Raw genomic sequence first — 25809 nt, 5'->3', positions numbered from 1 at the left:
TGCTACAGTACAAACCAGAAACATGCACCTCTGTGTGTTTTGCTGCTACTTGACGAGTAAGCTCTGCGTGAGCTACGGAGCACCTCACACAGCAGCACTTCTCTCCCAGCTTCTGACACCATGCACAAATGCCCCAAGGCTCTGCCTCTGTGTTTTACTGAACCAACTGAAATGTTTTAAAAATACGTCTCTGTATCCGTGCAGTTGACATAGCTCACATATACACAAACACCCCTATTTACATAACTTTGGAAAACTTCAGCCATGACACTCAAGGTCTGCCAAAGGAGCCCGCTAAAGTGACACTGTGGAAAAAAGGAAATATACAACATCCCATTGTATGGGGTGGAAGGCCAAGTGCATCCTGGCTTCTCATCCCAAAGTAATTTTTGTTCTGGGAAGTAAATAAATAAATAAATGCATCGACTGAAGCCTTTGGAGTGTGATCTATACACTTCCAAGGGGGAAATCTACCCAAGTGTAAAAGACTGATAGATATGCTTCCTGAAGTGTTATCTCCTAAGGTGATCACAGTGTTTAGCAGATAAAAGAGGACTAAAGAAACTTTCTAATGCCAACTGAGAAAAAAAAAAGTATTTGTTATTGCTATCATCATGCAAAACTCTGGCCTTTATTGCCACAAGCTATTTTAAGGCCTCCAAGAACTGCAGGGATATGTGAATACTTTGGACTAAAAATACAATCAAAGATGCAAAAAACATGCCCAAAGAGATTTTTTTTTTTGCTGTTGAGCAGAAGAAGTTCGGCGGGAAATGACCACGAACAGTTGTTGGCCACATATTAAAAACCACTGGCGAGGGAACAAGCACTGGCAGTTCCCACTTGTGAACAAAACCAAGCTGACAAGTGAAGGCGACTAACTTTGGACATCAGCTATTATTTTCTACAAGTATTTTCTGCTGCTAAGGCTCTTGTGGCCTTACCAGTGAAACTGAAGGGCTCCACTTTGTTTCTCTTGTCGCTTTCCCCGGTGTGTAAACGCAAAAAAAAAGGAAGAAAAGCAGCAGTTACATAAGTTGAGCGGAGAGTCGGGAACGTGCAGGGAGAGACAGCCATCTGTCTCGCTGCCTTTATGCTGTGTTATACACATGGCACTGGCTTGCACCCTGCCATCTAGCAGAGGAGGAAACCGAGGGAGCGCCGAGGCAGCCCAGTTCAGGCTCCCAGCAGAACCGAGACGGAGCACTGCGCTGCGGGGAGGAGGGAGGAAATAATGCGTTTAGCAGAAGATGCGAGACTGCCGACCGAAGGGCCTCTTGGGCGCTCGTCGCTGAATGAATTAAAGTTCCCGGCGAGGAGGCCGGGGGAAGCGACACGAGGAGTGTGACAGGAGGCAAGGGGAGCCGCCAGCCCCCCGGGGACACGGCGGGCACACGCCGGAGGGGGCGCGGGGTGCCCGGCGCGGCCGCTCCCGCCCCAAGCGGGGACCGGGGGCTCCGGGGGCCGGCTCCTGCAGCCCAGGGCCGGGCTGGGCCGGGCCGAGCTGGGCTGGGCTGACCCGCCGGGCCCGGCCCCGAGCCCCCTCCCCCGGCTGCGGGCGGGCGGCGCGGGCCGGGAAGCGGCCTGGATGGAGAGCGGCGCTGGGAGCGATGCCCAGGGCTCACCTTCCCCTCCCCCCGGAGAAGCGCGCTTCAAAATGGTTTTGCAGGCGAGGCTGGCCAGGCTGCGCTCGGTGCAGGGCTTCCAAGAGCAGTGCCTGGGTTGGTTTCCGTATATTCTTTGGCTTTTAATAGCTAGCTGAGGGAAAAAAAGAAAGCATTATTGTTTTCTTTCTTTCCTTCTCTCATTGCCTATTCTAAATTTGACTCCAAAGTTTAAGCAGTTGAATTGGCTAATTCTGAATACAGTCTATTGAGAGACCAGACACAGCAGTATATCCCTGTATAGCAATAGATACAATGTGCTGAATTGGCAGTCTAATTATAAATGTGGCATTTGGACCTCCTTTCAGACCCAGTGCCACCTTACCTTATGAGGGAACTTCAACTACAGCAACTGTTCAAAACAAAATGCCATTACAGGATCAGCTTCACCCAACACTGGAACCAGCCAGGGGATTGTTTTACAAACAGCCTTTCTCACTTAACACAAGAATGTATTATAAGGAAAAGTTATGGATAGTGCAGAGTCTGAAGAAAATGCGTATGTAGTTTCTGCCAGGTGTCGAGCTACTTCAAACTGCAGCATACTCCAAATGACCTCATTATTTTCTTTTAAATGTACTCACTATAAATAATTATTCCTTAGTTTTACTAGAATGAGCTGCTAGGTACGCTTGCTGTTTATATTCCAAGCGTAGTGTGCATGTAACGTCATGAGCACAAAAACCCACGAAATATCCTGGCTCAAAACAAAAACCTGCAATAAGATCTTGCCAAAGAATCATGGGGTGCTGAAAAAAAGTTTTTTAAAGGGTCCTTTCCAGGGAAATGTTTGGATTTAATGGCAGGCTACATGCACATATCTCACATTCATTCTTATTATTTACTTTATGGTATTATAATGGCTTAATTAAATGAGTGGGCACAAGCACGTCAATAAAACAAGTCAAGTCAAGTCGAAGTCTCAAAACAGGTTTCAAAATTGCTCCATTACACGAATACAGAAGGGGAAATTCGTTAATTTTTGGACTTCAAACTCTGTTTGAGGACTGGGTAGAACTGTTCTCCTGTCCTCACGATCAGCACTGAAGACGGAAACGGCAAAAAATGTTAAAGTGAGGGCAAAAGAAAGCAGTAGGAACAAAGTGCCGCTCGTGCGCCGAAGGCTATTTAAATTTGCTTAATAAACATATACCTTATCTACGAACAGCAGGCGAAGATATATTACTTTATCACAGAAAGTTTCACCTCTCTGTTTTTGGGAAACACCCCTAGGACAGCACTAATCTGCCGTCCCCAGGCTCCCACCGGGCTGCCTTTCCCCGCGGCCCCCCCTTCCCCCCACCGCGGCCACTCAGACGCAACACTAATTGTCCTTTCACGGTGCCACTTTCACTCCTTCCCGTCCTTTCACAAACAACAAAACCGCAGCAAACCCCACGGCGAGGCGGCCCGCAGGAAGCGGAGGCAGCGCCCGGCCGGACAGCGGCGGTGCCTGCGAGTGACCCCGGGCCCCGCCGCACGGCTCGGGCCGCGCCGGGGCCGCCGGCCCGGGGCCACGTTCGGCTGGAGGTACCTGCTCGCATCCCGCCCGCCTGCTCGCCCTCTGCCCTGGCTACACCCAGCCGCGACCCCGCCGCCGGTACACGCGTGCATGCATTACACGAGCGGGCAGCGCCGGTGCCCGCTCCTCCCCGGAGCAGGGCAAGCCGCAGAGGCGCACTCATTAGCTCCCACTGATGACTCCTTTCAGGATCATGAATGGAACAATTGTCAAAAACTGCGGGAAAAAAAACAAGCCCCGAGACTATTATATACAGACGCAGCTTGTGTGCGCGCATGTGACAGTTGCAGGCAACCCAGATTTGGCCATAAACTCTTCAGCGTTATCCGAGATAAAACATCAAATTGCTTGTACGGTAAAAGAGGCTCCTTATCCCCAATCCAAAAAAATAAACAGCTTCCAAGGTAGTGAAACCCGGGAAAAGAACAAGCTCTCCACAAGACACACCTTGCCTCACTCGTATCCTACAGCACCGCCTGCAAACAGCTGCGCTAGCTTGTTGCAACTGCCACTATTTTATTTTAAAAGAAGAATAACAGTAATAATAGTAAGTGAAATACTTCCTGAAAACTTACTTTGCATTTAGTTTAGGCACTATTCTTTTTTTCAGCTCGCAAAGGAAGCCGTTTTGTCCAGGTTAGGTATTGTCTACTTATGGATCAGCCTCTGGCTAAGGGTTTATTTTAATTTATGGCTTATGCATTCTTTTAAGGTCGATTTGCATGACCTCCGGCAAAGAGCTAAGGCAGCAAGAAATCCCAAGTCGACTGTTGCCACAAAGCGGCACGCATCTCCCCTTCCCCGGGTGTAAACAGAGCTCTCTGATGATGGACTGCCTTCTTCCCCCCTCCTTGTGTATCACGAATTAGGGCGCGATATCGATTTTAAAGTTTTCGGTATAACTTTATCCAGGGCTCTGCCGGCAGAGATAAGGCGGCGGCGGCGGCTCCGGGGACAGCGCCGCGCCGTGGCCGAGCGCGGCACGGCCGCCGCCGCTCCCGCAGCTTTGTGTGCTCCCCGCAGCCGTCCCCGGCCAACTTCAAAGCACTCACCCACCTCAAACTTCGCGCAGAACCCACAAGCACCGCTAAACTCCCCTCGCCTTTCTCCATCCCGCGTCTCTCGGGGTTATCCGCCAGGAGAAACCCACGCGAGCGCTTCGGAGCAATGACAGCAGCGCTCCGCTCCCAAAGATTTATTTCGGATTTTATTTTTCCTCTCTTTCTCTCTTTCTCCCTCTCGTGTTAGTTCCTTACGTACAATATCTTCCCGCACCATGTGTTCGCCTGCCGTGGGTGATCTTAAAATACAACGCTGATCTGTCACTACATTTTAAAATAAACTCTACTCGGGAAGGATGAGAAAGTGTTGTGATTTCAAGGTACTGGGGTCCCTTAACGTCTCGGAAACCTCGGGATTCAAACAGCCCCGGAAACTCGCACGGGGACGAGACTATAACTACTTTTCCCTAAAGAGAAGGGAGGGAAGGAAAAAAAAAAGAAAAAAAAAAAAAAGGGGGAGAAAAAAGAAACACAACACCCTCGTGATATCAAAGTAAATAATCGTGCAGGGGGAGGCGGGGGAAGGGGTGAATTCAGCAATGTTAAAAGCTAAACAACAGATCTATCTCCGGACGCTGCTGCTTCACTCAATTGCAACTAATAACCCATTAAAGACAGCGCAGGGGGAACTGAATTCTCTCCTGCAAAGCGACATAAATCCAGAGAAAACCCATTAAACCACCGCCACCGCCACCAAGCCACGCAGCACTACACACCACAGCAAACAACAGGTATACAACACAATAGGGCTGGTTTTCCTGGTTACCTCCTCGGGATCCAGTGTGGCACAAAGCACTGGGAGAGCCTCCTTTTTTTTTTTTTTGCAACGCGCTTCGGTAATTTTCATTAAAAAAATAAAAATAAAAAAGAGGGAAGGAGGTGAAGGGGGGGGAGGGAGGGGAGAGGAATAAATGGGTAGTAATTCGGTAAAATAAAATAAAATAAATGAACTAGAGTCTGCTGGTGTTTCTCCGGGCCATGGATGTGCAGGATCCCGATCGTTAGAAGTTTGCGGATGGGTTGCCTGGAGATTTGGTTACAATCAGGTTCATTTTTTTTTTTCCTCCTGAAACAAGTGAAGGCGATGGTTACTGCTGTCAATCTTGGCAATCAATGTGAGCGGCCATGTCGTAAGTATTCAAAGCATTTCCCGTCGTGCAACATCAGAAAGTGAGTGGCCAGGGCATTGATCTGAGGAAGGCAAAAGGAGGCAGGGCTCCCCCGCCCAGACAGCACAGGCAAGATGAGACAACACAGGGAGAGAGAGGAGGGAGAGGGGAAGGGAGGGAGAGACAGAGAGAGAGAGAGAGAGAGGCTGGGAGCGAGCGGGGAGAGCAACAACTGCGGAGAAAGTGAGCACAAAACAGAAAGTGAAATCGGCGCGGGCTGCCAGCCGCATCCCCGCGCAGCTATCACCACTCACAGGGCCATTAGACACATGAAACCCTACACCGCTCCGCTCCCGCTAATGACCACTGATTGCCCGGAGTGGTGAGGAAAGGTACTAGAAAGTTACCGGGGAGGGGGTGCGAGGGCGGGGCGGGGGCCGGAAAAGGAGGAGGGGGAGCGGGGGGGTCCCGGGGGAGCCGGTTCGCGGGGCCGGGGCGGCGCGGGGGGGGAGCCGTGTCACACGGGGCCGGCCCGCCCTCCGCCCTCCCTCCGCGCTGCGTGGGGACACACACGCCGGGAGAGTCCCGCCGGCTCGCGGGATACACCAGGAAAATAAAATTACAAGGGGGGAAAAAAAAAAAAAAAAAAAAAAAAAGACGATGTGCAGGAGGAGGGAAGGGCTGGCGGCGTGGGGAGGGAGCGGGGACGACGAGAGGGAAGCACTCAGCAAGCGCTTAGTGACAGCTGATAAATGGCTCTCTGAAGAGCCCGATCCCACAGCACGGCCGGGAGCAGAAAAAAAAAAAATTTTTTAAATTTTAAAAAATTAAAAAGGAGGGGCAGGGGGAGAGATTAAATAGAAAGTATAAATTACACCAGAGATGGGAGTCCAGCTACAGGGACCCGGGGGAAAGGAAGTGGAGAGAAGGCACTCAGAGTCCACAAACTATTTAGTGATGGATTCAGCAGAAAGGTGAAAAGTGAGTGCAGTGAAAAGGGAAAGACAGGTATGGCCAGAGAGGAAAAACTGATTTAGGACGGACTCGAGCTGAAGTTGGGATTCTCGTGGCGACGACGAGAAATTTTAGCAGCGGCAATATATAAATATCCCTCTCTCTGCCTACCAAAAGGCAACAGATAAGGACTGGAATATCAGCTTGAATACCAATTTAGGAACTCACGCTCTCTTGGAAGTGCTAATTGGGGATGGGGGGGGGGGGGAGATCTGGGAGAAAGAAGGAAAGAAGGGAAAAACTATAAGGAGCTGAGGAGAAAAATCAACCAGTGGCAGAGTACTGCAAACCCAAGAAAGTCTCCCTGCTGTATTTTTTGCATTCCAAAGGTAAACATAAAAGAGTCTTTCAAACTGTCAGGGGCCCGCAGATCAGGTGGGCAAACAGCGCTGCAGAGCGAACGTCTCCCTCTTTTGATATTATTCACACCTAGGCTAAACTGTTGTTAAGATGGGAGTGCGGAAAGCAACCTCAAGCCCACAAAATGAGAGAGAGAAGTTGTTGATTCATCTCTGTATTTTTGGCACTTTCTCCCCATTTTCCAGAAGGCGCCTGGAACAGTTAGTAACAGACAAACTTTTTAATTTTAAAATAGCTTCATAACTTATAGAGGCCAAAAAGACGAAGAGAGAGCCTGATTTCACTTTCCTTCTCTCTCAAGTAAAAATTTGCAGACTAGGTTAGACCCAGAAGCACACTCAGCCCCACTGCGAATGAACCTGGCTTCAGCAGGACGTGATGAAAATTGAACATTAACGCGATGGCACAGGACAGATATGACCTGGCTCTGATTCATTTTGTTAACAAGCTGTAAAACTCGACACACTGCTGGAGGCATGCACGTCGCATCCTCTGCTATCCGAGGTGCTATCGCCCCTCTCGAGCCGAGTTCAGGCAAAAGGAGTTGTAAGTCAGAACCTCCTGGAATAGCGGACCTGTTTTACACGATATTTTTGGCAATTCCATTACAATAAAAGGAGTAACCAAGTCCTATTCGGCAAGTAGCAAGCACCTTGAAATAGAACTTTATAATTATCTAGTAAAGCTTTATCACCAAATTAGCTGATGAGAGCACAGTAGCAATTCCCAACATTCTTTCAATTCTAGTAAAAGACACTAAAAAAGTGAAATTCAGGGATAAGGGGAAATTGTACGATTGTAAATACTGAGTTTGTATTCACCTGCATTCGGCTAATTCAAAGTATTCACCTTGCTGCAGTTACCCGGCGTATGGGATTAAGAGCAGTAAAGAGCTGCCTGTCGAGATATTAGTCTGTCCTTTTTAATCTTTAATTATAAGAATTCCCGTGATTGGCCATTACACGCTTTCCTTGTAACACATTTAAACCTGCTGCAAGTAAAGGAAATACCTTGACTTTTTGCACAACTAGTGCAGCTTTGACACGCAAAAAGATTTTTAAAAAATTAAAATGAGCTATGTAAGAAAAGAGATGTAAATCAGAATACAAGGACGAATAGTCTGCCTCAGTCTGCAACTCTAGTAATTTACTGCTGGAAGTTTTTTTCTTCCAAGAAACAGAAAGGAAAAAAAACAACCCAAGCCCTCCTCAAATGTAGCGCCTTACTAAATACGAAGCGGGAATGGGACAAGAGATAATTAAAGCATCAGATAAATCTAACCGCCCACCTAGCTCCAAATCGGGGGAGCATCCCGCTGCACTCCCGAAATTGCAGCGCAGGGAATGGCACTGGGCTGGGGCAGGGATGCGGCCACGCTGCCCTGCGGAGCGCAAGGAACGCTCTCCAGCTTGTTGCTTCCCCGTGTGATCAATTAAGTTACAGATGTAACTCACAGCGCCGGAGAGCGGCAACTTCTCGGTGCCAGGAAAAGAGGATTCCTTGGGCATTGTATGCAAATGTGAGCGTGTGTGTGTGCGCGCTGCACGGGGATAATTGTGATTCCCTCTTTGTTTGCGTAAGGGAACACCCGCCGTGCGGATCCGTACACACGTGCCGGGAAACAAGAAAACGCTTTCACTTGGAGCGTTACCCCACGTTCAGAAACGCCTTTGGAATGACTGCTGCCCTGGCTTTGGCTTCATGAAGGCTCAAGGCAGGCAGATGCTGAGGAGGGATGCTGACCTGCTGGGGGTGCCTGCACAGGGAAGGGACTGCAGGCGCTCACATCAGGTCGGGGCACTTACCTGTGCACAGCTGTCATGGCATTTTGCGCCGTGTGTCTCACCAAATGCCTTAAAGTAAAGCAATGTTCAACAAGCGAGGCAACCTGTCTGTGTGCTAAGTTGTACGTACCGCATCTTTAACCTGAGCAGCAAACCTGCAACTCCTGGAGAGTTGGCGGAACAGCCTCAGAAGTTTTGGACTCAAAGGGCGAGAAATTTCACTTTAAAAGTCATTCACCCACTTCTGAACTGCCCTCTCACCCCAGTTAATGCCGGACAATTAAGAGGCATGTTTCTAAATTCCCTCTGCGGACACTGTCCGACAATGAAGGCTTGTTACAGGCTTGCTAAAGATGTTCAGAGAAACTTTTGCGAAATAATCAACAGCATCTGAGAGAAAGCTAAAGGAAAAGAAGTTAAAGCCTGATAATCCGATTGGGAAAAAGTTTTGTTAGACTAGATAGAAGTAAATTACTGCACGTTTCTTCAAAAGCAAACCCATCAGCTGATACGAGTTCCCCTAGAACAAGAACCTCTGGCGAGCTCCTCCAAATTTAGGGGACGTTTGCATTTTGTAACACTTAAAGCTAAAGATCTGCCTGAAAACAAAAACTCTGAATTCCTTACAGCGTCATCTGCCAACAAAATGTATTGTCTTGGCAGAGAAAGGATCAAGGAGATTTTAATTTCATTTTAAACTGTGCATCATCTTGATAGCAAAGGAAAAAGCCGCAGCAACAATCTCCCCGCTCCACGCCCCCGCCGTTAAAAAAAAAAAAAAAAAAAAGGGGGGGGAAGAGAGAACTGGAAAAACCACATAAACTTTTACAAAGAAAATAAAAGCAAGTTCGACATGAAAACCCCTTCCTGTCTCGGAAAGTTCATTTTAAAGGTCCCTTCTGTAAATCTAAAGTGCAAACACCAGGCTAAGGTAGTGAGTGGCTGGAATTTGCATGCTGATAAGAGAAGGCTGTTGTACTTACAGTGACAGAGGGCAGGCTGCGGAAGAAAAGCTGTTTGTGTTAGCCTGAGAGTCACCCAGGGCTGCAATGAGAGGAGAAGAGAGGAGTGGGAGTGCCAAGCTGGATACACCTTCACCGCATCTCATCACATCTGCCAGCCTCTCTCTCCCTCTCTCTTTCATTTCCACATTCCCTTTGTTCCTGAAAAAAAAATCTACACGTCACATCAGTCCCCAGATGCAGTCTACACCAAAGAAAAAAAAAATGAATAATTCAATCAAACTGTGCATAGTCTCTAAGGCAATAAATCTATTGCACTTAAAGAAACGAAGGGTAATTACCGCTATAGAATTAGAATAAGGCCAGAGCGCGCAGGGATCCCAGGGTCTGTAAACTCCACGGTCAAATAAAGTTTCATTTATTTAATCCTTTGACAACCCCAATGTAAACTAAAGGGGAGGATCAGAACTTATTCCGGTTGGGTTTGAGAATGCTTGAAGTGAATGTTATAAAAGGAGAGCGCCCGTGGTCTGTGACAAACACAATGCAAGGGAGTAGAAGTGTTTCACTGCATCACCTCCAGGGTCCGTTCCCCCCTCCCTAATGAAGAGCAGACCACACTCCCACTTCCACCGGCTCCTGCTGCTCGCTGCAAGTGCAGCGGGGATCGCTGGCAGCCAGCAGCCGCCTTACCTGCTCCCGAGCGCCAGCACAGCCTGACAAAAACTCAGGGGAACCGGCAATTTTGTTCCACGCTCTGGCGGAGAGAAGCCTCGGGGGATTTGCACCGGCAAGGATTGCCTCGGAACGGTGTCCCTGACTCGCGGATGTGTGCGGGGCCGAGGCGGGGGACTGCCCGCCGGGGGCGGGGGGAGCCCGGCGGGAGCGGAGCCCGGCGGGGCGGGCGCGGCGGCGCTGCCGGAGCGCGGGGACGGACCGGCCGGGGCGGGAGGCAGGAGCCGCGCTGCTCCCGCTGCTGCCTCGCAGGCTGCTCCCTCGGCTCGGAGGTAAGATCTCTACATTGTGTTTGTCCCCCCCACGGGTACCCCGGGTGCCAGGGGCGCGTTGCTGCGCTAACCAGGGCGGCGGCTCGGGGCTGTGGCTCAGCTCCTGGTGCCCGAACCGAGCCGGGGCTTAACGTCGGCATCTGCCGCTTTACACTCTCCATCACGTTCTTTGCAAACTTCTCCTGAGGGGCTGGGGGAGGAGTGAGACGGAGAGGGGGAGGGGGAAACTAACCCCAGGTGAGAGCGCGCTCTTGAGATGCCGCAGACCCTCGCTCCGATGCCGCCGGGCTCCGCACCGACCGGGGAGGCTGAAACACCTTCCGCCGGCGCGGAGCATCGCGCACCTCCCGTCCCTGCGCCGCTGTAGCAGCGGTTTGATTTATCCGAGACCTCACCGGGACTGTTATTCCGGGCAAGGCAGAGCGGAGCGCGCTCCCGGCCGCCCGGGCCTGTCCATGTGCTTACCGCGCCACCGTGAGGCGGCCGCGGGCCCCGCACCGAGCGCCCGCCGCGCTCCCGGGGCGGCCGAGCGCGCCGCGGCCGCGGGGACCCCGCGCAGGGCGGACGGGGCCGCCGGGGCTCTGCCCGGGCAGCCCGCGGCGCTCCGGGACAGCGCATGCTGCTGCCGCCCGCCCGCTCTCAGCGGCCGGGGAAAGACGGGGAGAATTTTAAGGAGAATTGAGGAGATAGGAATACGCAAGGCGAAAGCGCCGCACCGGTGTTTTCCTTAACCCCCTGCCCCGAGACTTTCTCCCTCCTTCGCCCGTCTCGCCGTGGCTGGGCGCTCCTCGGAGGATTGGGGTGAGTAGGGCAGAGCGCATCCCGGCCCGCTCCTCCCGCCGGCACCGCTGCCTGTAAATCCCCTCCGACCCCCCTGCTGGAAGGCAGCGTCCCCTCGGAGCGTGTGCCAGGGAGCACTGCTGGCTCCTCTGCCCATACTCTTTCTGCCTCCTTCCCCGGCCAAAATCAAGCCAGTTGCACTGCCCCGGCTTTCCTGGAAGATTTTCCTTCTCAAGTCGTTTAAGCTTAAGGCTGATTTCAAGCTTAAGGCTGGGGCTTTGGTTATATTTATATTAATAGAAGGGGAATGGGAAAAAAGAAAAGAAGAAAGACTAGGCTGTCACCACCCATGGACATTACCTGGGGTGACACTGCTAAAAGTTGTGGACAAGGCTCAGCACAATGAGTTTCTAAGGCATGCTCCAGGCACATGAAAGCTATGGAAATGGATCTAGTGCAGGAAACAGATCGACTTATACAGGGGCACAACACATCACTTACCTCTCACGGAAAGCTTTAACCCAGGAGGGGGTTCCTCTCAGGAGGCTTTTAGCAGCTGGTGGAAAGCATCCCAGCTACTGGAAAGCATCCATCATATCAAGGCATCCCGGCGCCCAGAAAAGCACTGAGAGCACCGGCAAGGTGAAGTCCCTTAACTCGTACCTACTAGTTGCACTGGCAGAGTAACCTCCACACCTGAATCACGAGAACTCTAACAACAAGCTCCAAAAAATGGCAATTGCATTCAGCTGTGACTAGGAATCACCTTAAGATTGCACACCTGATGCTTTTTATGCACAGAATTAAAGTAGAAAAACAGTAGCGTGACTGTGGAAGGTGCAAATATTTCCACTGAAACGCATCTGCTCCTCATTTGGGAATTTCACCTAACAGCTGGATTTGCCTGTTTATCATCTTAATAATTTTTCACCTCCCATCTCTGTACAACGGGATGACCATAAACCACCGCTAACATACAAAAACGCAGCTCAAGATAAAGAGTGATTTTAAATGTACTTTTCCAGAAGCAACCCAAAGCTATGCCAGAGATCTTTAGAGCAATCATCACACTCATACTGAGGCATGCACCTGTGTAACCTCACATATTATACCAATTTTCCCAGCTTCAGCTGGGAATAGCAGAGCTTGTCTCAGGAATGAATGGGACAGGAAGATCTGAGGCAGGTAAAGCTGTACCTGCACACACAGTGGAGGGTTGAGAGGGAACTCGTGCTACAGGACCCCCTTACAGCCCCATGCAGCTCTACTTTACATTCCAGCCCAGAGTAAGCTCTAGGTCAGTGGTGTAAAGATGAAAGTTGCTGAGGATCTTTCCCTAGAATCTCAGTGATAGAAAAGCCCTTGCTGAAACATGATGACTGCAAACCCCTATCAGCACACCACAGTGCTTTTATTTTCTCACTGGCAATGTCCCATTCTGACAGCACATGCTGGAATTCAACAGAGCATGTATAGGCTTTCTATTGTAACACTGCAATTATTCCATCAGTTTATTTTTGTATCATACACCCAACCCCTCAAATAAAAAATAAGCCCACCAGCAAAGCACAAAGTCCCTGACCAAACTATTGTGCTACAAACATATACTGAGTAAAATAAAAATAAAAACAAGCAAATAAAAAGATCCAAATAAAACCAAACAAAAATATCAAAAAACAACCCTGAAGGTTAGAATAAATAAACAAAGTTGTCTTTGACCTGGAGAGTGGCCCACACTGCAAATAAATGTATTACCACTTAGCCACATATACATGCCACATGAACAGAAATAAAAGGTATCCTCAAGATAGGGCAATGATTTTGTATTTTATATTGCTACCACTGTGCACTTATAAATTGCATTGGTTTCAAGATGTTCTTTTGGATTTGTGACAATATGGCCTAATCTTGCAGGCTCATGTCACTGTCAGTTGTTTCACCCAGAAGCTCAAGTCCTGTGCATGTGAAGTGCTTGCTTCGTATGAAGAGACTCAAAATGATGATGCTAGAAAGGATTAACGGTGTAGAAAATACCAAGACAAGAGGTTAAAATGTCTGCAAAGATATTTTGGGGTATGGAGTTATTTAAAGCTGTCCAATTTTATTTGGAGCTTGTAAATATCATGGCATATCCCACACCATGTCCTCTCTCCTCTCCTCTTCGGGCACTTCACATTTTCTTACCCAAATATGCAATAGTAACTTCTTGCAACAAAGTTGACTAAGAAGAAAATCACTGTATAAATCTTTCAAAACATGTTTAAATATAGCTTAGTAAACCGGGAATGTTGGGCAGAAACTGCTGAAAGCACTCATACTGGTAAAACTGAAATGCGACATGATCTCAACGTATTCGAACATTCAATTATATGAAACGTTTTTCCAGGGCAATATCAGATTTAAGACTGAAGTGAAGTAAATGTAATTGGACTGTTTTGGAATCTTCCTAAGACAAATGACTGAAAGATCAAGGTGTTTTATTTCCTATTTGGATCAATGATCAATAAGCCTTATATATGAGAATCACACATTTTGAATAGAAAACACATTTTTTTAATAAGTGCAAGTTAGACTGAATAAAATTACTATGTTTAGAGAGGAAAGCTCACTATTTTTTAAGTCATCATATATAATCTATATAATTATGAAGTAACTTGAATAAGGCATCTTACATTGGTCCTAAATTTTTTACTCAAGAAAACACTCATTGATTCCAATGTGAGTGTTGCCTGAGTAATAGAGTTCCCTGTCAAACTGTTAAAATCAGCTAACTTCTAAAAGCCTGTAGATTGATGGAATAACGTGATTATACTAAAGGTATGTATTTAATATGGAAAAAAAATTCAAGTTACCAGGCAAAGCCTTTTCACATTTCCCATTTACAATAAAACAAGGCAGTAATAAGTAAACATTTTTAGGGGGTTTATAACTCTGTGCCTGATCATGAAGACACTTCAGCTTGTGATTTTATTTATCTAAGTCATGCCAATGAATCAGTGCTCTCATGTCACAAGCATTTGAGGTTTAGCATCTAGGACAATAGAGATAGGAATAAACTGGCTTTAAATATTCCACTAGCAAAACAAGACTGCTTTTTGCCGTGGATTGCACTGTAAGAGCTCTTTTGGAATGTCGTGTTTAAAAGTTTGTGAGTGATGATATACATTCTCTTTGTTTTGAGTGAATAAGCCTTTTGTCAACACAGCATAACACAGCAGAGTTAGATTTTAAAAAGGTTCTCATAGAAAGCCAGAATTCCGTCACATAAAAACCACCAGACAAACAAAAAATACTGACATACACCTTTTTCTGATTTTTTTAAAATGAAGTATTAAAAGCTTGATTCTAATAAGAATATTAAGTAAATAAATGTTAGCTCTACTCAGTGCTATTAGCATAGTTGAAATAGTAGTTTATAAATTTTTGAGAGCATCAGCATCATGATATGGTTGTCATAGAAACTGCAACAATATGTCATTTCAATTAATTTTACATGCAATGATGCTGAAGTCCGTGTAACAATTCTTTTAGGAAGTTCCAGAAGTAAATATTGAATAGCAGGAATAAAAACATTAAAAGGTAATGGTACCCTTAAATTATTATTTAATTAACAAAACAGGGAGAAATCTAAATTATTCTAAAATAATGACTGTGCTGGAGGACTTAGTTAAGCAGACTTTGACTTCAAAACACCAAAATTAAAAGACGAAAGCTACAGAAATGTTCCAACTCTAAGTTAAAAAAGTATCTTTTCCCAAATGAAGCAGATTTGGAAAAAAAACATAAATAAAGATTTATTCCTGTCCACGAAATATAAAACTTGAAATAGTTTTAAATCATCAATGTTCCTTTTGTGTGTGGAAGAAGGAAAAAGTCAAATGTTACAAATCCAGGACCATAATACAAGATTTTTTAAAAAGCTTTAAAGGTAGGAAATGTAACATGAATAGATTTATTTTTCCTGTATAATGCAGCTACTGTGTGTTATGAATGCTACCTTAAGTAAATCATTGCCAGACACGCTCAACTGACATTAATGACTTGATTATTAGAACAGAAAAGCTAACCAAAATAAAGGCAGTGTTTCTAAAAAAATAATAATTGTATTGTAGCAGTGTGAGTTTTTTATGTATTATTTTTGATGTTATGTATGAACATATACTCTGTTTTCTTATTTCATATGTATGATACAATACCTGACCTGATAGTTTATATATGAAAGAAAATACTGAGCAGATCGTAATAAGAAAAAAATTTAGATTTTCAACACATTTTATACAGCAATCAATAATTCCATAGTATATTTGGTTTAAATTTACTGAGTTGCCACACAGTCTGGAATGTGCAAGACCTTTCAAATTGAGATGTGAAACAAGCTGTTTGTAAGTAAATGAAAACTATTGATATTGCAAAAAAGAAAAGAAATTAAAAGGAAAAAGAAGAAAACCTCCAGCCTGTGGAAGCTATCTGCAGTGAGAAAGGAGAAGCATCTAGAGCTCTCCTTTCTGATAGGATTAAGGAATGCTACAAAAGAAGCATTTAAATCTCTAGTTTTCCTGACAATTAACAATGAAAAGCAGATGTTTACAAAGCTATTTTACATGCTCGTTTATAAGATGCTAAAAGATGGTTTGTGGATGGTAAGAAGGAAGAGCTGGATAACTGCTTGTCTGGTGTATATTTAAAAGCATTTTCATTGGCTCAGTTATTGTTAATAATGAAAGAAACACTTTGTGCTGTATAGCTGTGACTATAGAAAACTGCCGTCGTAAAGTCCTCAACAAACTCTTAAGATGCAATTTACAAAGATAATAATAACACAGAATTATTTCACTTCTCTGAATGCTACACATTTGCATACCAGGACTGTGTACAATATACTCATAATGCACATTCATAACAACAAGGACTTCTTAACATTGCAACAGCACAAGATCTGTGCATTAAAAATCTACAGTTCCAAGTTTTCTTTTTTGGTGGGAAACCATTTGTATAAACCAGATGCTCTGCATCTACTCAGAGAAAGCTCACGTTCAGCTCTACACCTTTATTTAATGGGATAATATCAACAAAATTAGAAAACACTATAAGGTAGCAGCAATATTAATAAATTCCCCCTCACAGAGAAACATGGGCAATTAAGTTTTCACACAAATTTGAGCAGAAGTCTGGTCTATAACTGTGAGTCAGGAGATGTGGGTTCTATTCCTGGCTGTGCTACAAACCTACAGAGTGTTTCTCAACAAGTCACTTACATCAAGTCACTTGAGTAGAAAAATGCTAAGAATGCCTGCCTCAATTTAGACAGATCCATATCTGCTTCTGTCTGCTTCCATGCGTGTGAATGTGGACAGAAGTCTCTAAAAACCTGGGGCCTACCCTTCTTGGACTTTGCATCTTATCCTATTTCTCCACCTGGAGGGAGCCTGTTGGGGACTTAATTCATGAAAGACTCCTCACATACCAATTATATTTATGCATAACAAGATTCCCATTAAAAGCCTCAGCCCCGCTTGATTCACGCTCACATTTCACTTCACACATTTGTAGGAGTCCCATTTACTCTAATGGAATATTCACTCTGTATAATTCTGGGCATCTAAACTTCTGCAGTATCAGGAACTAAGTTAATGGAATAGATAATGTGTAAAAATACTCATAGTTAGTAAAATACTCATAATTAGTAATGAGCTTCACAGTTAAAATCCTGCATCACATTCGATAGGAGGATTTTCAAGTATTGCCATTACAATGTCCTGGTACAAGTGAGAGAATGCATAGCTGACTTCACATTAATTTTTTTTAAAATCTTGGCATATCTACATTTTCAAAATAAACAAAATGATCTTTGCAAAGTAAACTAATCCCAAAATCTGCAGTTCTAATCATAAAAGGCACTCATAAATCACCTGTGTGTTGCCACCATCCAAGGTGCTTTTGGTTTCTGCCTCAGCCACTGAATAAATTCTAATTTTTGTTAATGCTTATGTTATTCCTACTACTTCTCCAGTTGTGAATGAACATATTACACTAAAGTACAAAAATATTTAATTCATATTAGTTGGCTAGATTTCATTTCCTCGACGGACTCTTCTGCAACTCAGACTTCCCATCTCCAGGACACTCTCTTGGACTAAAATTGTGCTACATGCATAATGATATGCAAAGTAGGTCAAGTTTCCAACGTGCAGCTACAGCCATCCTTAACTTCACCCAAATGGATACTGCTCACATGGTGAAAACTAAACATGCATAGAAATGTTTACAGAATTTGGGCTGAAAGTAGCAAACAGTCTTCCTGCCTTAGATGGATTTTTACCATAACACAAACTATTTACACAGAAATCTAACAGCAAGGGATAATTGAAAATATTTTGTCTACCTTTCAACAAAACAGCATGGGGAAAATACCTTCCCAGCAGCTGTTATTGGTAGGACAGAAGGGGACAAAAGAAGGAAACAGCTTCTCCCTGAGTCAGTAAGAGCCTGCACTGGTGCTGCACTATTGCCAAGTACCAAACCAGCTAATAAAATGCAGCTCACAACTGCCCACTTTTTCTCGTAGCACATTCCCCAGCCCTGAAACACAAAAGGTATCCTCCCTTTTCCCTCCCCTCCTTCCCACAGAAATTACACTCCTGGCTGCATCCTTGACTGCTGGCCTGCCACAACCACAGAGGAGGGGACACAATTTGCCTCTCAGTATTTTGCCGTTATTTTAATTTGATGGTATTTTAATAATACAGAGTGGTTAGACTCCTCAGACTGCCATCTGAAATGTTGGTGACTAGGGGTTCTGTTCTGAGAAGGTTTCTTCCTTTTTTTCTTTATTTTTATTTTTATTTTAAAATTTTCTTCTTTTCTAGTTTGAACATTTCTTTCAATTAGCTTTCTGATTTAAGCAATAGAAAGGTTAGCATTATAGGGTTGGGGTTTCTCTTAAATTAACTTAGTTAATGTTCACAGTGTTCATCAAAGGAGCCCATGCTCCTGGAAGTTGGAATTAAAAGGAAAAACATGTTAAGGAAAAAAAGAGCACTTTAGAATCAATATGATCACACACACCCCAGATCCCCAACTCGTATAGTCAGCAAGCAATAATTTCTTTAGTATGGCAATTTTCCACTTAAGCACTGAAACCTCAGCCTCGATGGTAAAGCAGTATTCAGGGCACCACAGTTTCTGCCTTTGCTTTTCCTGCCCTTTCTACAACCTAAAGTTGCAAAGGACATTTGTCATGTTACATTTTTTTAATGTACAAAAGGAGGGAGAGTTGAGTGTGGAATTAGCAATGTATTGGATTTGAATGCACATTTTTATCACAGCCACACATGACGAGCCTTTTATAGAACATCCTCCACAGTCGTGTTCAGCACAGGGAGCAATTCCTGAAAAACAGCACTAAATTCTCTGACACACTTCCTAAGGTTCTGGGTCAAAGGAAGAGAAACAGGGATTTGTCAAGGTCTATTTAATGGGTCTGAGAAACGAAAACACTAAAATCTGTGGTTTCAATGTAGTACACTATACCAAATCCTTTTTTCAATTTGAAAAAACTCATCTCTCTCCTATACAGTATTTGGCACACTTGTTTTCCAAGACTCAGATTCAAACTTTTCAAAGCCTTTACATAAGGAACTTGCTTCTTTTTGCTCAAAAAATTAATGAATGATACAAATCCTTTGATTTAGAGAGAAGCTTTATTTTGTGGAGAATATTAAGAGATTTTACTGTTGATATTTCCACATTAATATACATTATTTATCTCCACAGGGTGGCGAAAAAGAGAAAATTGCAAAGACTTACTGGGTGGCAGGAAGTGGGATTCACTATAATCAACAGCAGCAGGGGACTCTTTGAGGTTGTGTTGCAAGATATATTCAAGATTTTAGCAGAAAGAAAATAATTGCATTTAATATTGTGCTGGTGGGAAATAACATATGTTCAATCTTTTCCAGCTTTTACACTTACATTTAGATTTAGACTCTTGCCCTTTCGAGGCAGAGATACTACTCCTTAAAATCTGGATTTATTTTTTTTAATTCTTATTTTTAACCACACTTATGCAGAGACTATCCTGTTACTAGCCAGCTAGATTTTTATGCTGCTTGCAAATTTTACTTCAAAAATTTACTAAGGTTTCATGAACATAGTGGACTAAATAAATAGCTCTATGTTCAGTAAGCAAGCTATTGCCAAAACACAGTAAAGTTTCCAGCATGATTTTACTTTAGATACTTTTTTTAATTTAAAACCCAAAGATTGTCTATTTTCTCTGATGTCTGCTTAAAATTTTTTCTTGTTCAAATCACTACATTTCTTAGAAAGAACTTCTTTAAAATGGATGTAGCTCTGTCTGTGTAAAGAGTAACTAATAAGTTGATGAAATATTTGCAGTTAGCTAATACAAAAAAGCTGCCAGTCATATAAAGGTTTTCCACACTTAAAGGGATTAAAAATTTGTGCATATGATAATTGAGTTTCAATCTTAGTTTATAGCTCATAAAAGTTCAGGAAATTAAAAGTAGCTGTCTAGTATAAGCTAACTGTGCAGAATTTTTTTATAATCAAATACATCCATCCATTCATCCAGAGAGGTATCACCATAGCACATTTCAATATTGCCTGGTTTGCCCATGAAGTAGAAGAGAAACTAGCACTAGAGAAGTCTTGTCCCTTTCTCCCACCTTAAAAAAGACCTAGAAACAATTAATTTAGGCTAGATACCAGTATTGTAGAGACAAAGGCAAGCAAGATGAATTCCAATTTGCATAGTAATTGCAACTCTTGTCTAGTCTTACTGTTTTCCTTCAGTCATTCCCTGCTTTGTGTCCAAAATGGGTATCTCAGGACAGATCAACATCTGTGCAAAGGCTAAAGGAACAGCCATCATTTAGGCCAATAGCATCATCCTATTCCTTCCCAATGAATTTAGTTGCACACTTCAAGGAACCAAATGAAATTATTTTTCAATGAAAATCTGTTAAATCTGTTACTTTTTTCATAACTCTATCGCTTTATTGATTTTCTCTGTAAATACAAATGGAATTACATATATATTTATATGTGTAAAAACACATCCTGGATTTCTGGAATATTAAAGATGCTAGACCTGGACTTTATATTGACAGGGCCTTACAGGTGGCTACCAAGAGACTTAAACTGGGAGTTGTGAGTGGGAGGAGGAGGTGGGGGAGAACAATCTTCCATTCAAGAACAGTCTTCTTAAAAGTCGTGTCAAGGCTAAACCAGCTGGTTCATTGGTAAAATGTAATAAATATATATACTTGTACTTCACAAGCTGCAATTCCACAGTTACTTTACATGGCTTAATGACTGGCATGTACTTTTTTTTACTTAAAAAAAAAATATTTACTTTTCTTCATCCACCCTCACTGCCAGCAGTAACACTACATGGCTCCATGCTCCATAAGCTGAAGCAACTGCTGTGGTTTCAGGGTGCAAGGAGGGGCTCCTGTTGTGATTTGGGAAAGTACAAACTACACAAAATAGTGCTGGCCCCAGAGGGACCAGTGGCAGGGAATGGGTGCTGATGTGGAGATCAGCTCAGAGAAAAGGTGGAACTGTGGGTGGGATCCTATGGCACCTCAAACCTACAGAGAATTTGGGTGCTCAGAGCCTCCTCTACTGACCAAGGCTTTCCCTTCTTTCCCTTGCCTCAGCACTGACACCCACGCATGTGCGCAGGAGCCAGCCCAGGGAGGCTGCTCATCTCTAAGCTAACCCCACGGATGTGAAGAGAAAAAAAACCCAACAAAACAAAAAAACTTTTCAGCCAGCTCTGCTCCAAGGAGCAATTCACAGAAGGATCAGACAAGAGGCAGTGCCAGCACAGCACAGAAGGTGGAAACACAGAACCAGAGCCAACAGAGGAGAGGACAAGGCAGTCCAAACTTAGATCAACTCCAGCTGTGATGGACCCAGAGCTGGAGCCAGCCTGACCGCTTAGAAGCTTCCAAAAACCCCTGTACTTTCTCTAAAAACACTAAGATAGAATGAGTAAGTATACAGAGTTTAAATTACCACGATACCAGAGAAATAAAATCAGTATTCTTACTTAAACACTAAAGAAGTAAGAAAAAGCTCTCATGGTCTTAAAGACATGGAGCAGAGTTTCTGTAGGGTATAACAGGCCAGGAAAAATCCTTCTTGAGCTACACAGATCACACTTGCGAGTAAATTTCTCCTTTCTAAGCCTTTATTGTGTAGATGAGAAGATAAGGTAGAGGCCCTTTGAGAAGGATTGAAAGTGACTGAAACCAACAAGAGTAGGAGCTGGCATTTGGAAAATTAATAGTGTGGAAGACAGCACGTTTTTTCTCTGTGCAAATTTCTAAATTCTGCCATCCCACACCCTTAAAACATGAATATTTTCTTACTTGAGGATATGTCAGTTTTTAGAACAAACAGATTTATCTGGCTAACATTTGTAAGGGCAACTACATACACATGATGAAGTGCTGGAAAACTGAATCTATGAGAAAGGAGAAAAATACTTAGGAGGCAAGAAGTCTGGAACAAAAAAATTTCTAATATTACACTCAGACTGTAATAAAGCAAAAACTCTAATATGTTGACTACAGTTACAGCAGCAAGAAAAAAAGTCTCTGTAAATATCAATTTGGAAATTGCAGACAAAAGCTGCAGGGAAGCTACAAAGTATTGGTATGTTAATTCCTAAAAGAGAATAGACTATTTGGAAGCACATAAATAAACAGATATTAGTTAGTAGGTTTAGCTGTCCCAATTGAAGATTGCACTAGTTGGAAGGAAGATAAAATCTGTCACTGATTTTTGGGGAAAACACCTTAAAAATTTTAGAAAAGTTTATATTGGCCACATACTTCCCAAGAAGGCCCAGAGTGATGAATTCTAGCAGACAAAAAAGTGACACACGGACTGTTCCCAGATATACATTGATTAGCATTGAATGTAACTAGGATATGTTACAATGTTACATTGAATGTAACTAGGATAAATCAATTTACAGTTACTTTTGTGCTCCCACTTCCGGTTTTCTGCTGATAATTTAGGAAATTAGTGTAAATTATTTGCAGACACAAAAAGAGATATCCAAAAGTAAAGTAGTGGAGTCAAGGTATGTTAAAGGTTAACACAAACACATTCTGGAGGACAGCAGTGGAGAGCAGTATGGAAAGAGTGTAAAGGATACTTCAAGGGGAAAATGCTGCAAATCAGGAATTAAAAGAAGAGAAAAGCAGCAAAAGTAATACTCATGCAATCAACACATTTTCAGATTTGGAGAATTATTGGATGACTGATTTCTAGAAATAAAAGTTTCTCAGAAATAAAAGTTTCATGTGTGATGTCCTCTATGTACAGTTATTGAGAAGAAGGAACTTGATTTCAAAGTATTGTTAACTGGCCTGCCCTGGCTGAGATAATAAAAGCAAAGTGTGGTTAATCCAATTTGGATGTGTATTGATTTGTTGTTGTTAGCAGCATTGCTCTGCTGTACTTTCCATGTCCTTGAGCAAGAAGGAAGAAACCTGGGAAGGGAGGATTGTGTGGCATGGGGAAGGACACACAAGGATGGCATCCCTGAGGCTGGGAAAATGTAACATGGGCTTTTATGAGACAGCTATGAAAACACCTGTAAATGCCATGTCTTTCTGCTCAGCTTTGTTTATGCACATTTGGTAGCAGTCCTCAAAACTGGATTTTTGTTAGTCAAGCAGATCACGTCAGTTGAACTCAAACTGCCTGTAGGAGCACAGCTCAAGGATTGTTGAATCCTTGAATCCCTCCCTTAATTAGATCCAACATCTGATTCATTAGATTCAACATATTTCCTTAGGGAATTTGTCAGAAATAAGACATTTTTTCATTGTTATCAAAACAAACAAAACCAAAAAAACCCCAATCAAAACATAATGAAGCAGAAGTTTCTTCTTAACAGTAGACATACAAATAAGAATATAAGGACCACAGAATATCTTTCCCATGTGCATTAGTTTAACCTAGAACTACAAATCTTGTCTGAGCCGTCTCCACAGAGTGGAGAGCCCAGATTTTGACCAATATTCTCTTTAACCAGTATGTGTCGATGTACAACTGTGTACCTTTAGGGCAGCCTGGAACTGCTGTCGTCAGAGCAGACGATGCAGGCAGTGTTTGGCAATTATCCCATGCTGTGTGCCACAGGGTTGTTCAATCCAGCATGCTTCCTCACAGTCCTGCCATCACAACAAATTATGATATAAACATAGAGAGCTTTACAATAATACAATTATGAACTAACCACCTTAATTTACTAGAGCACATAGAGTATTCCAAAGCAGCAACACATTTCTTACCTTAAAAGGTCATTACAAGTGGGCAGAAATCACTGGTCTCCTTTTGTAATGAGTTCAAGATATCAAACATCCTCTTTATTAAATGTTGGTCACTGGGAAAATTAATGGTGATCAGTGATCCTTTAAAATCTGCTGGATTGTCACTCATGTCCCATAATACCTTAAGAAATATGTCATTGCCTGATTAGATGTTTTGGTATCATAAAAAGGAAATAATAAAACCACTCCAAAACAGTGAATTTCAGATCTGCAAATGCATATCAGTACAGCAAATATAAATTGTCTTATTTTATCAACTGCCTTATTTTGGCATTATAAACAACAATTATAAACCAACACATCAGGACCCTAGAAACTAAGGCTGTCTTTTTTTTTTTTTTTTTAAACAGACTGAAGCCATCTCAACTCACCCAAAATCTTAGCGTGGAAAGACAGATAAAAGGTTAAATCCTTAGAGAACAAACAGAAATCCAAAGAAATTCCTCCACCATAAATCATCACCAGGATTACAAATCAGTTAATTACAATGCAAGAATATGAACTGGGCTGCTTATAGGACAGTGTGTAAATTTAAAATTGCTCTACACTGAAGGGGTTTTTTTTATTCACACTGTCCTGGACTAGAATCTGTTTTCTTGCACAATGGTTAAAAATACCTGCAAGTGTACATACACTTTGCATGTTTCTCAGGAATTAGATATGAACACTTGAAATTAAGAATTCTTAATTAAATTACAAATAGTTGCAAGAATTCTTAATTAAATTACAAATAGTTGCATACTGTATTTTGGTGTCTTTCTTACAGTTTTAAATATACAGTACTTACCTATTTACACATTGAAAAGTTGTACTTTAAAATGGAAACAGTTATGGTTCCAATCTGCTACTCACAACATACAAAAATAACAGATATACATAATTCCAGTAGGCACTGTAATTTATTATTTTAGCCTTTACCAAGAAAAACATTTTCAAGCAATTTTTTTTGACCAGAAGTTTATGAACTAAAGTTGGAAAGGTAGTTCTATAGGCCAAGTAAACAATTTCACTATCAATGACTCTCCCTTGCTTCCAAGTCTCTGTTGCACACAGAGAATTCATTAAAGCAGATGGGAAAAAAAATTGTGCAACAATATTTTCCTTTCATGTTGCAGTTTTAATTTACTTCAGTATGTTATCACACACTTCCAAATAAGTAACCTTAGATTTAGAATCCCTTATTTTTTCACCACCACCACCACCACCAAGACTATAAAAATAATTGTTATTTTAATATGATAAATACTAATTCATTGATAAAAAAATAATTATATTGTTATCCAAAAACAACAAAGCCAGCATCAAAGATAAAAATAGCCATTGTCTGCATGTTAATTTCATTACATATGTAAAAGATTCTTATCTGTCTTCAATTGCTCAACTGCTCAACAGTCAGAATTTGTTTTTATCAGCCCAACAAAATAAATTCAGTCAGTTTTAGTTGTGATACAAAATGACCAAAGAAAAGAAAAAAACAACTCACAACTGCATTCCATTCTACCAGGCACTACTCATAGACAGAAGATACACAGTAAAAGGCAGATTCTGTCCTGGAAAGTCCAAAGTTTAACAGACAAGAGAAACAGAAGGATGAGGAAAAAATGTTATGCCTAAATAAAGGTGTGGAATGTGGGGAAAAGATAAGGTAAGAAAATGGCTATATGGTCACAGCCATTATATTACACACACATATATTTGCATTCCTACAGATATATAAACTTATTGATAGTGATATAGATATCTATTTATATGCATGAAGACATGGGAAGACAATACATACACAGAAGACACACACTGATGATTTTATTTCCTGAAGAAATACAAACATTTTGAAAAAACAGAAAAACACCTTGCTTGACTCTTTACCTGTTAATGAGCTGCTAATGAAGACTTAGCAAAATGCATGGTCATAAATTTTACTGCAGATTTTTTTCCCCAAGGAAAACCTCTGTCCAGCAGATTTTCAATCATACAAACTAAATATCTTTGTTCTATCTGAATAATAGATAAATCTTTTTGTACAAGTGCCTTAATATTTATAATCAGAAAGCAAAAAGAATTCACAGCTTTCTAACAGAAGCGTTAGAAAGTGTTCACTCCTGTAAGTGAGGCTAATAGGAGCCAGCACAACAACAAAAAAATTGGGTTTCTTCATGGTCTTTCTGACTC

At 42.8% G+C, this 25809-nt stretch overlaps 1 protein-coding gene and 1 long non-coding RNA gene across 11 annotated transcripts in view; one reads left to right on the top strand and one right to left on the bottom strand.

Moving 5' to 3' along the window:
- The window catches only part of SOX6 (SRY-box transcription factor 6), a 403867-nt gene that overhangs the window by 363426 nt on the left and 14632 nt on the right, over positions 1 to 25809 (bottom strand). For 4 of the 10 annotated variants that reach the window (XM_064425383.1, XM_064425386.1, XM_064425381.1 and 1 more), the window contains exons 4-6: positions 23602 to 23761; positions 23368 to 23481; positions 9498 to 9677 (exon numbers count right to left, since the gene is read on the bottom strand). The exons of 1 other annotated variant lie outside the window; for it this stretch is intronic. The gene's annotated coding sequence lies outside the window, so the exon portion shown is untranslated. Of the gene's footprint in view, positions 1 to 5013; positions 5373 to 9497; positions 9678 to 10169; positions 10674 to 11764; positions 12034 to 23367; positions 23482 to 23601; positions 23762 to 25809 lie in introns of those variants that run through there. 5 more of the 10 variants (XM_064425384.1, XM_064425385.1, XM_064425389.1 and 2 more) reach the window with 5 other exon arrangements.
- On the top strand, positions 4623 to 9498 carry LOC135303494 (uncharacterized). The gene is made up of 3 exons (XR_010364970.1): positions 4623 to 4978; positions 5324 to 5748; positions 8312 to 9498. It is a non-coding gene; the product is annotated as an uncharacterized LOC135303494 (long non-coding RNA).

The sequence above is a fragment of the Passer domesticus genome, chromosome 6, assembly GCF_036417665.1.
Source record: "Passer domesticus isolate bPasDom1 chromosome 6, bPasDom1.hap1, whole genome shotgun sequence".
In the NCBI taxonomy this organism is placed as follows: Eukaryota; Metazoa; Chordata; class Aves; order Passeriformes; family Passeridae; genus Passer; species Passer domesticus.
This window is presented reverse-complemented; position numbering and strand designations above follow the sequence as displayed.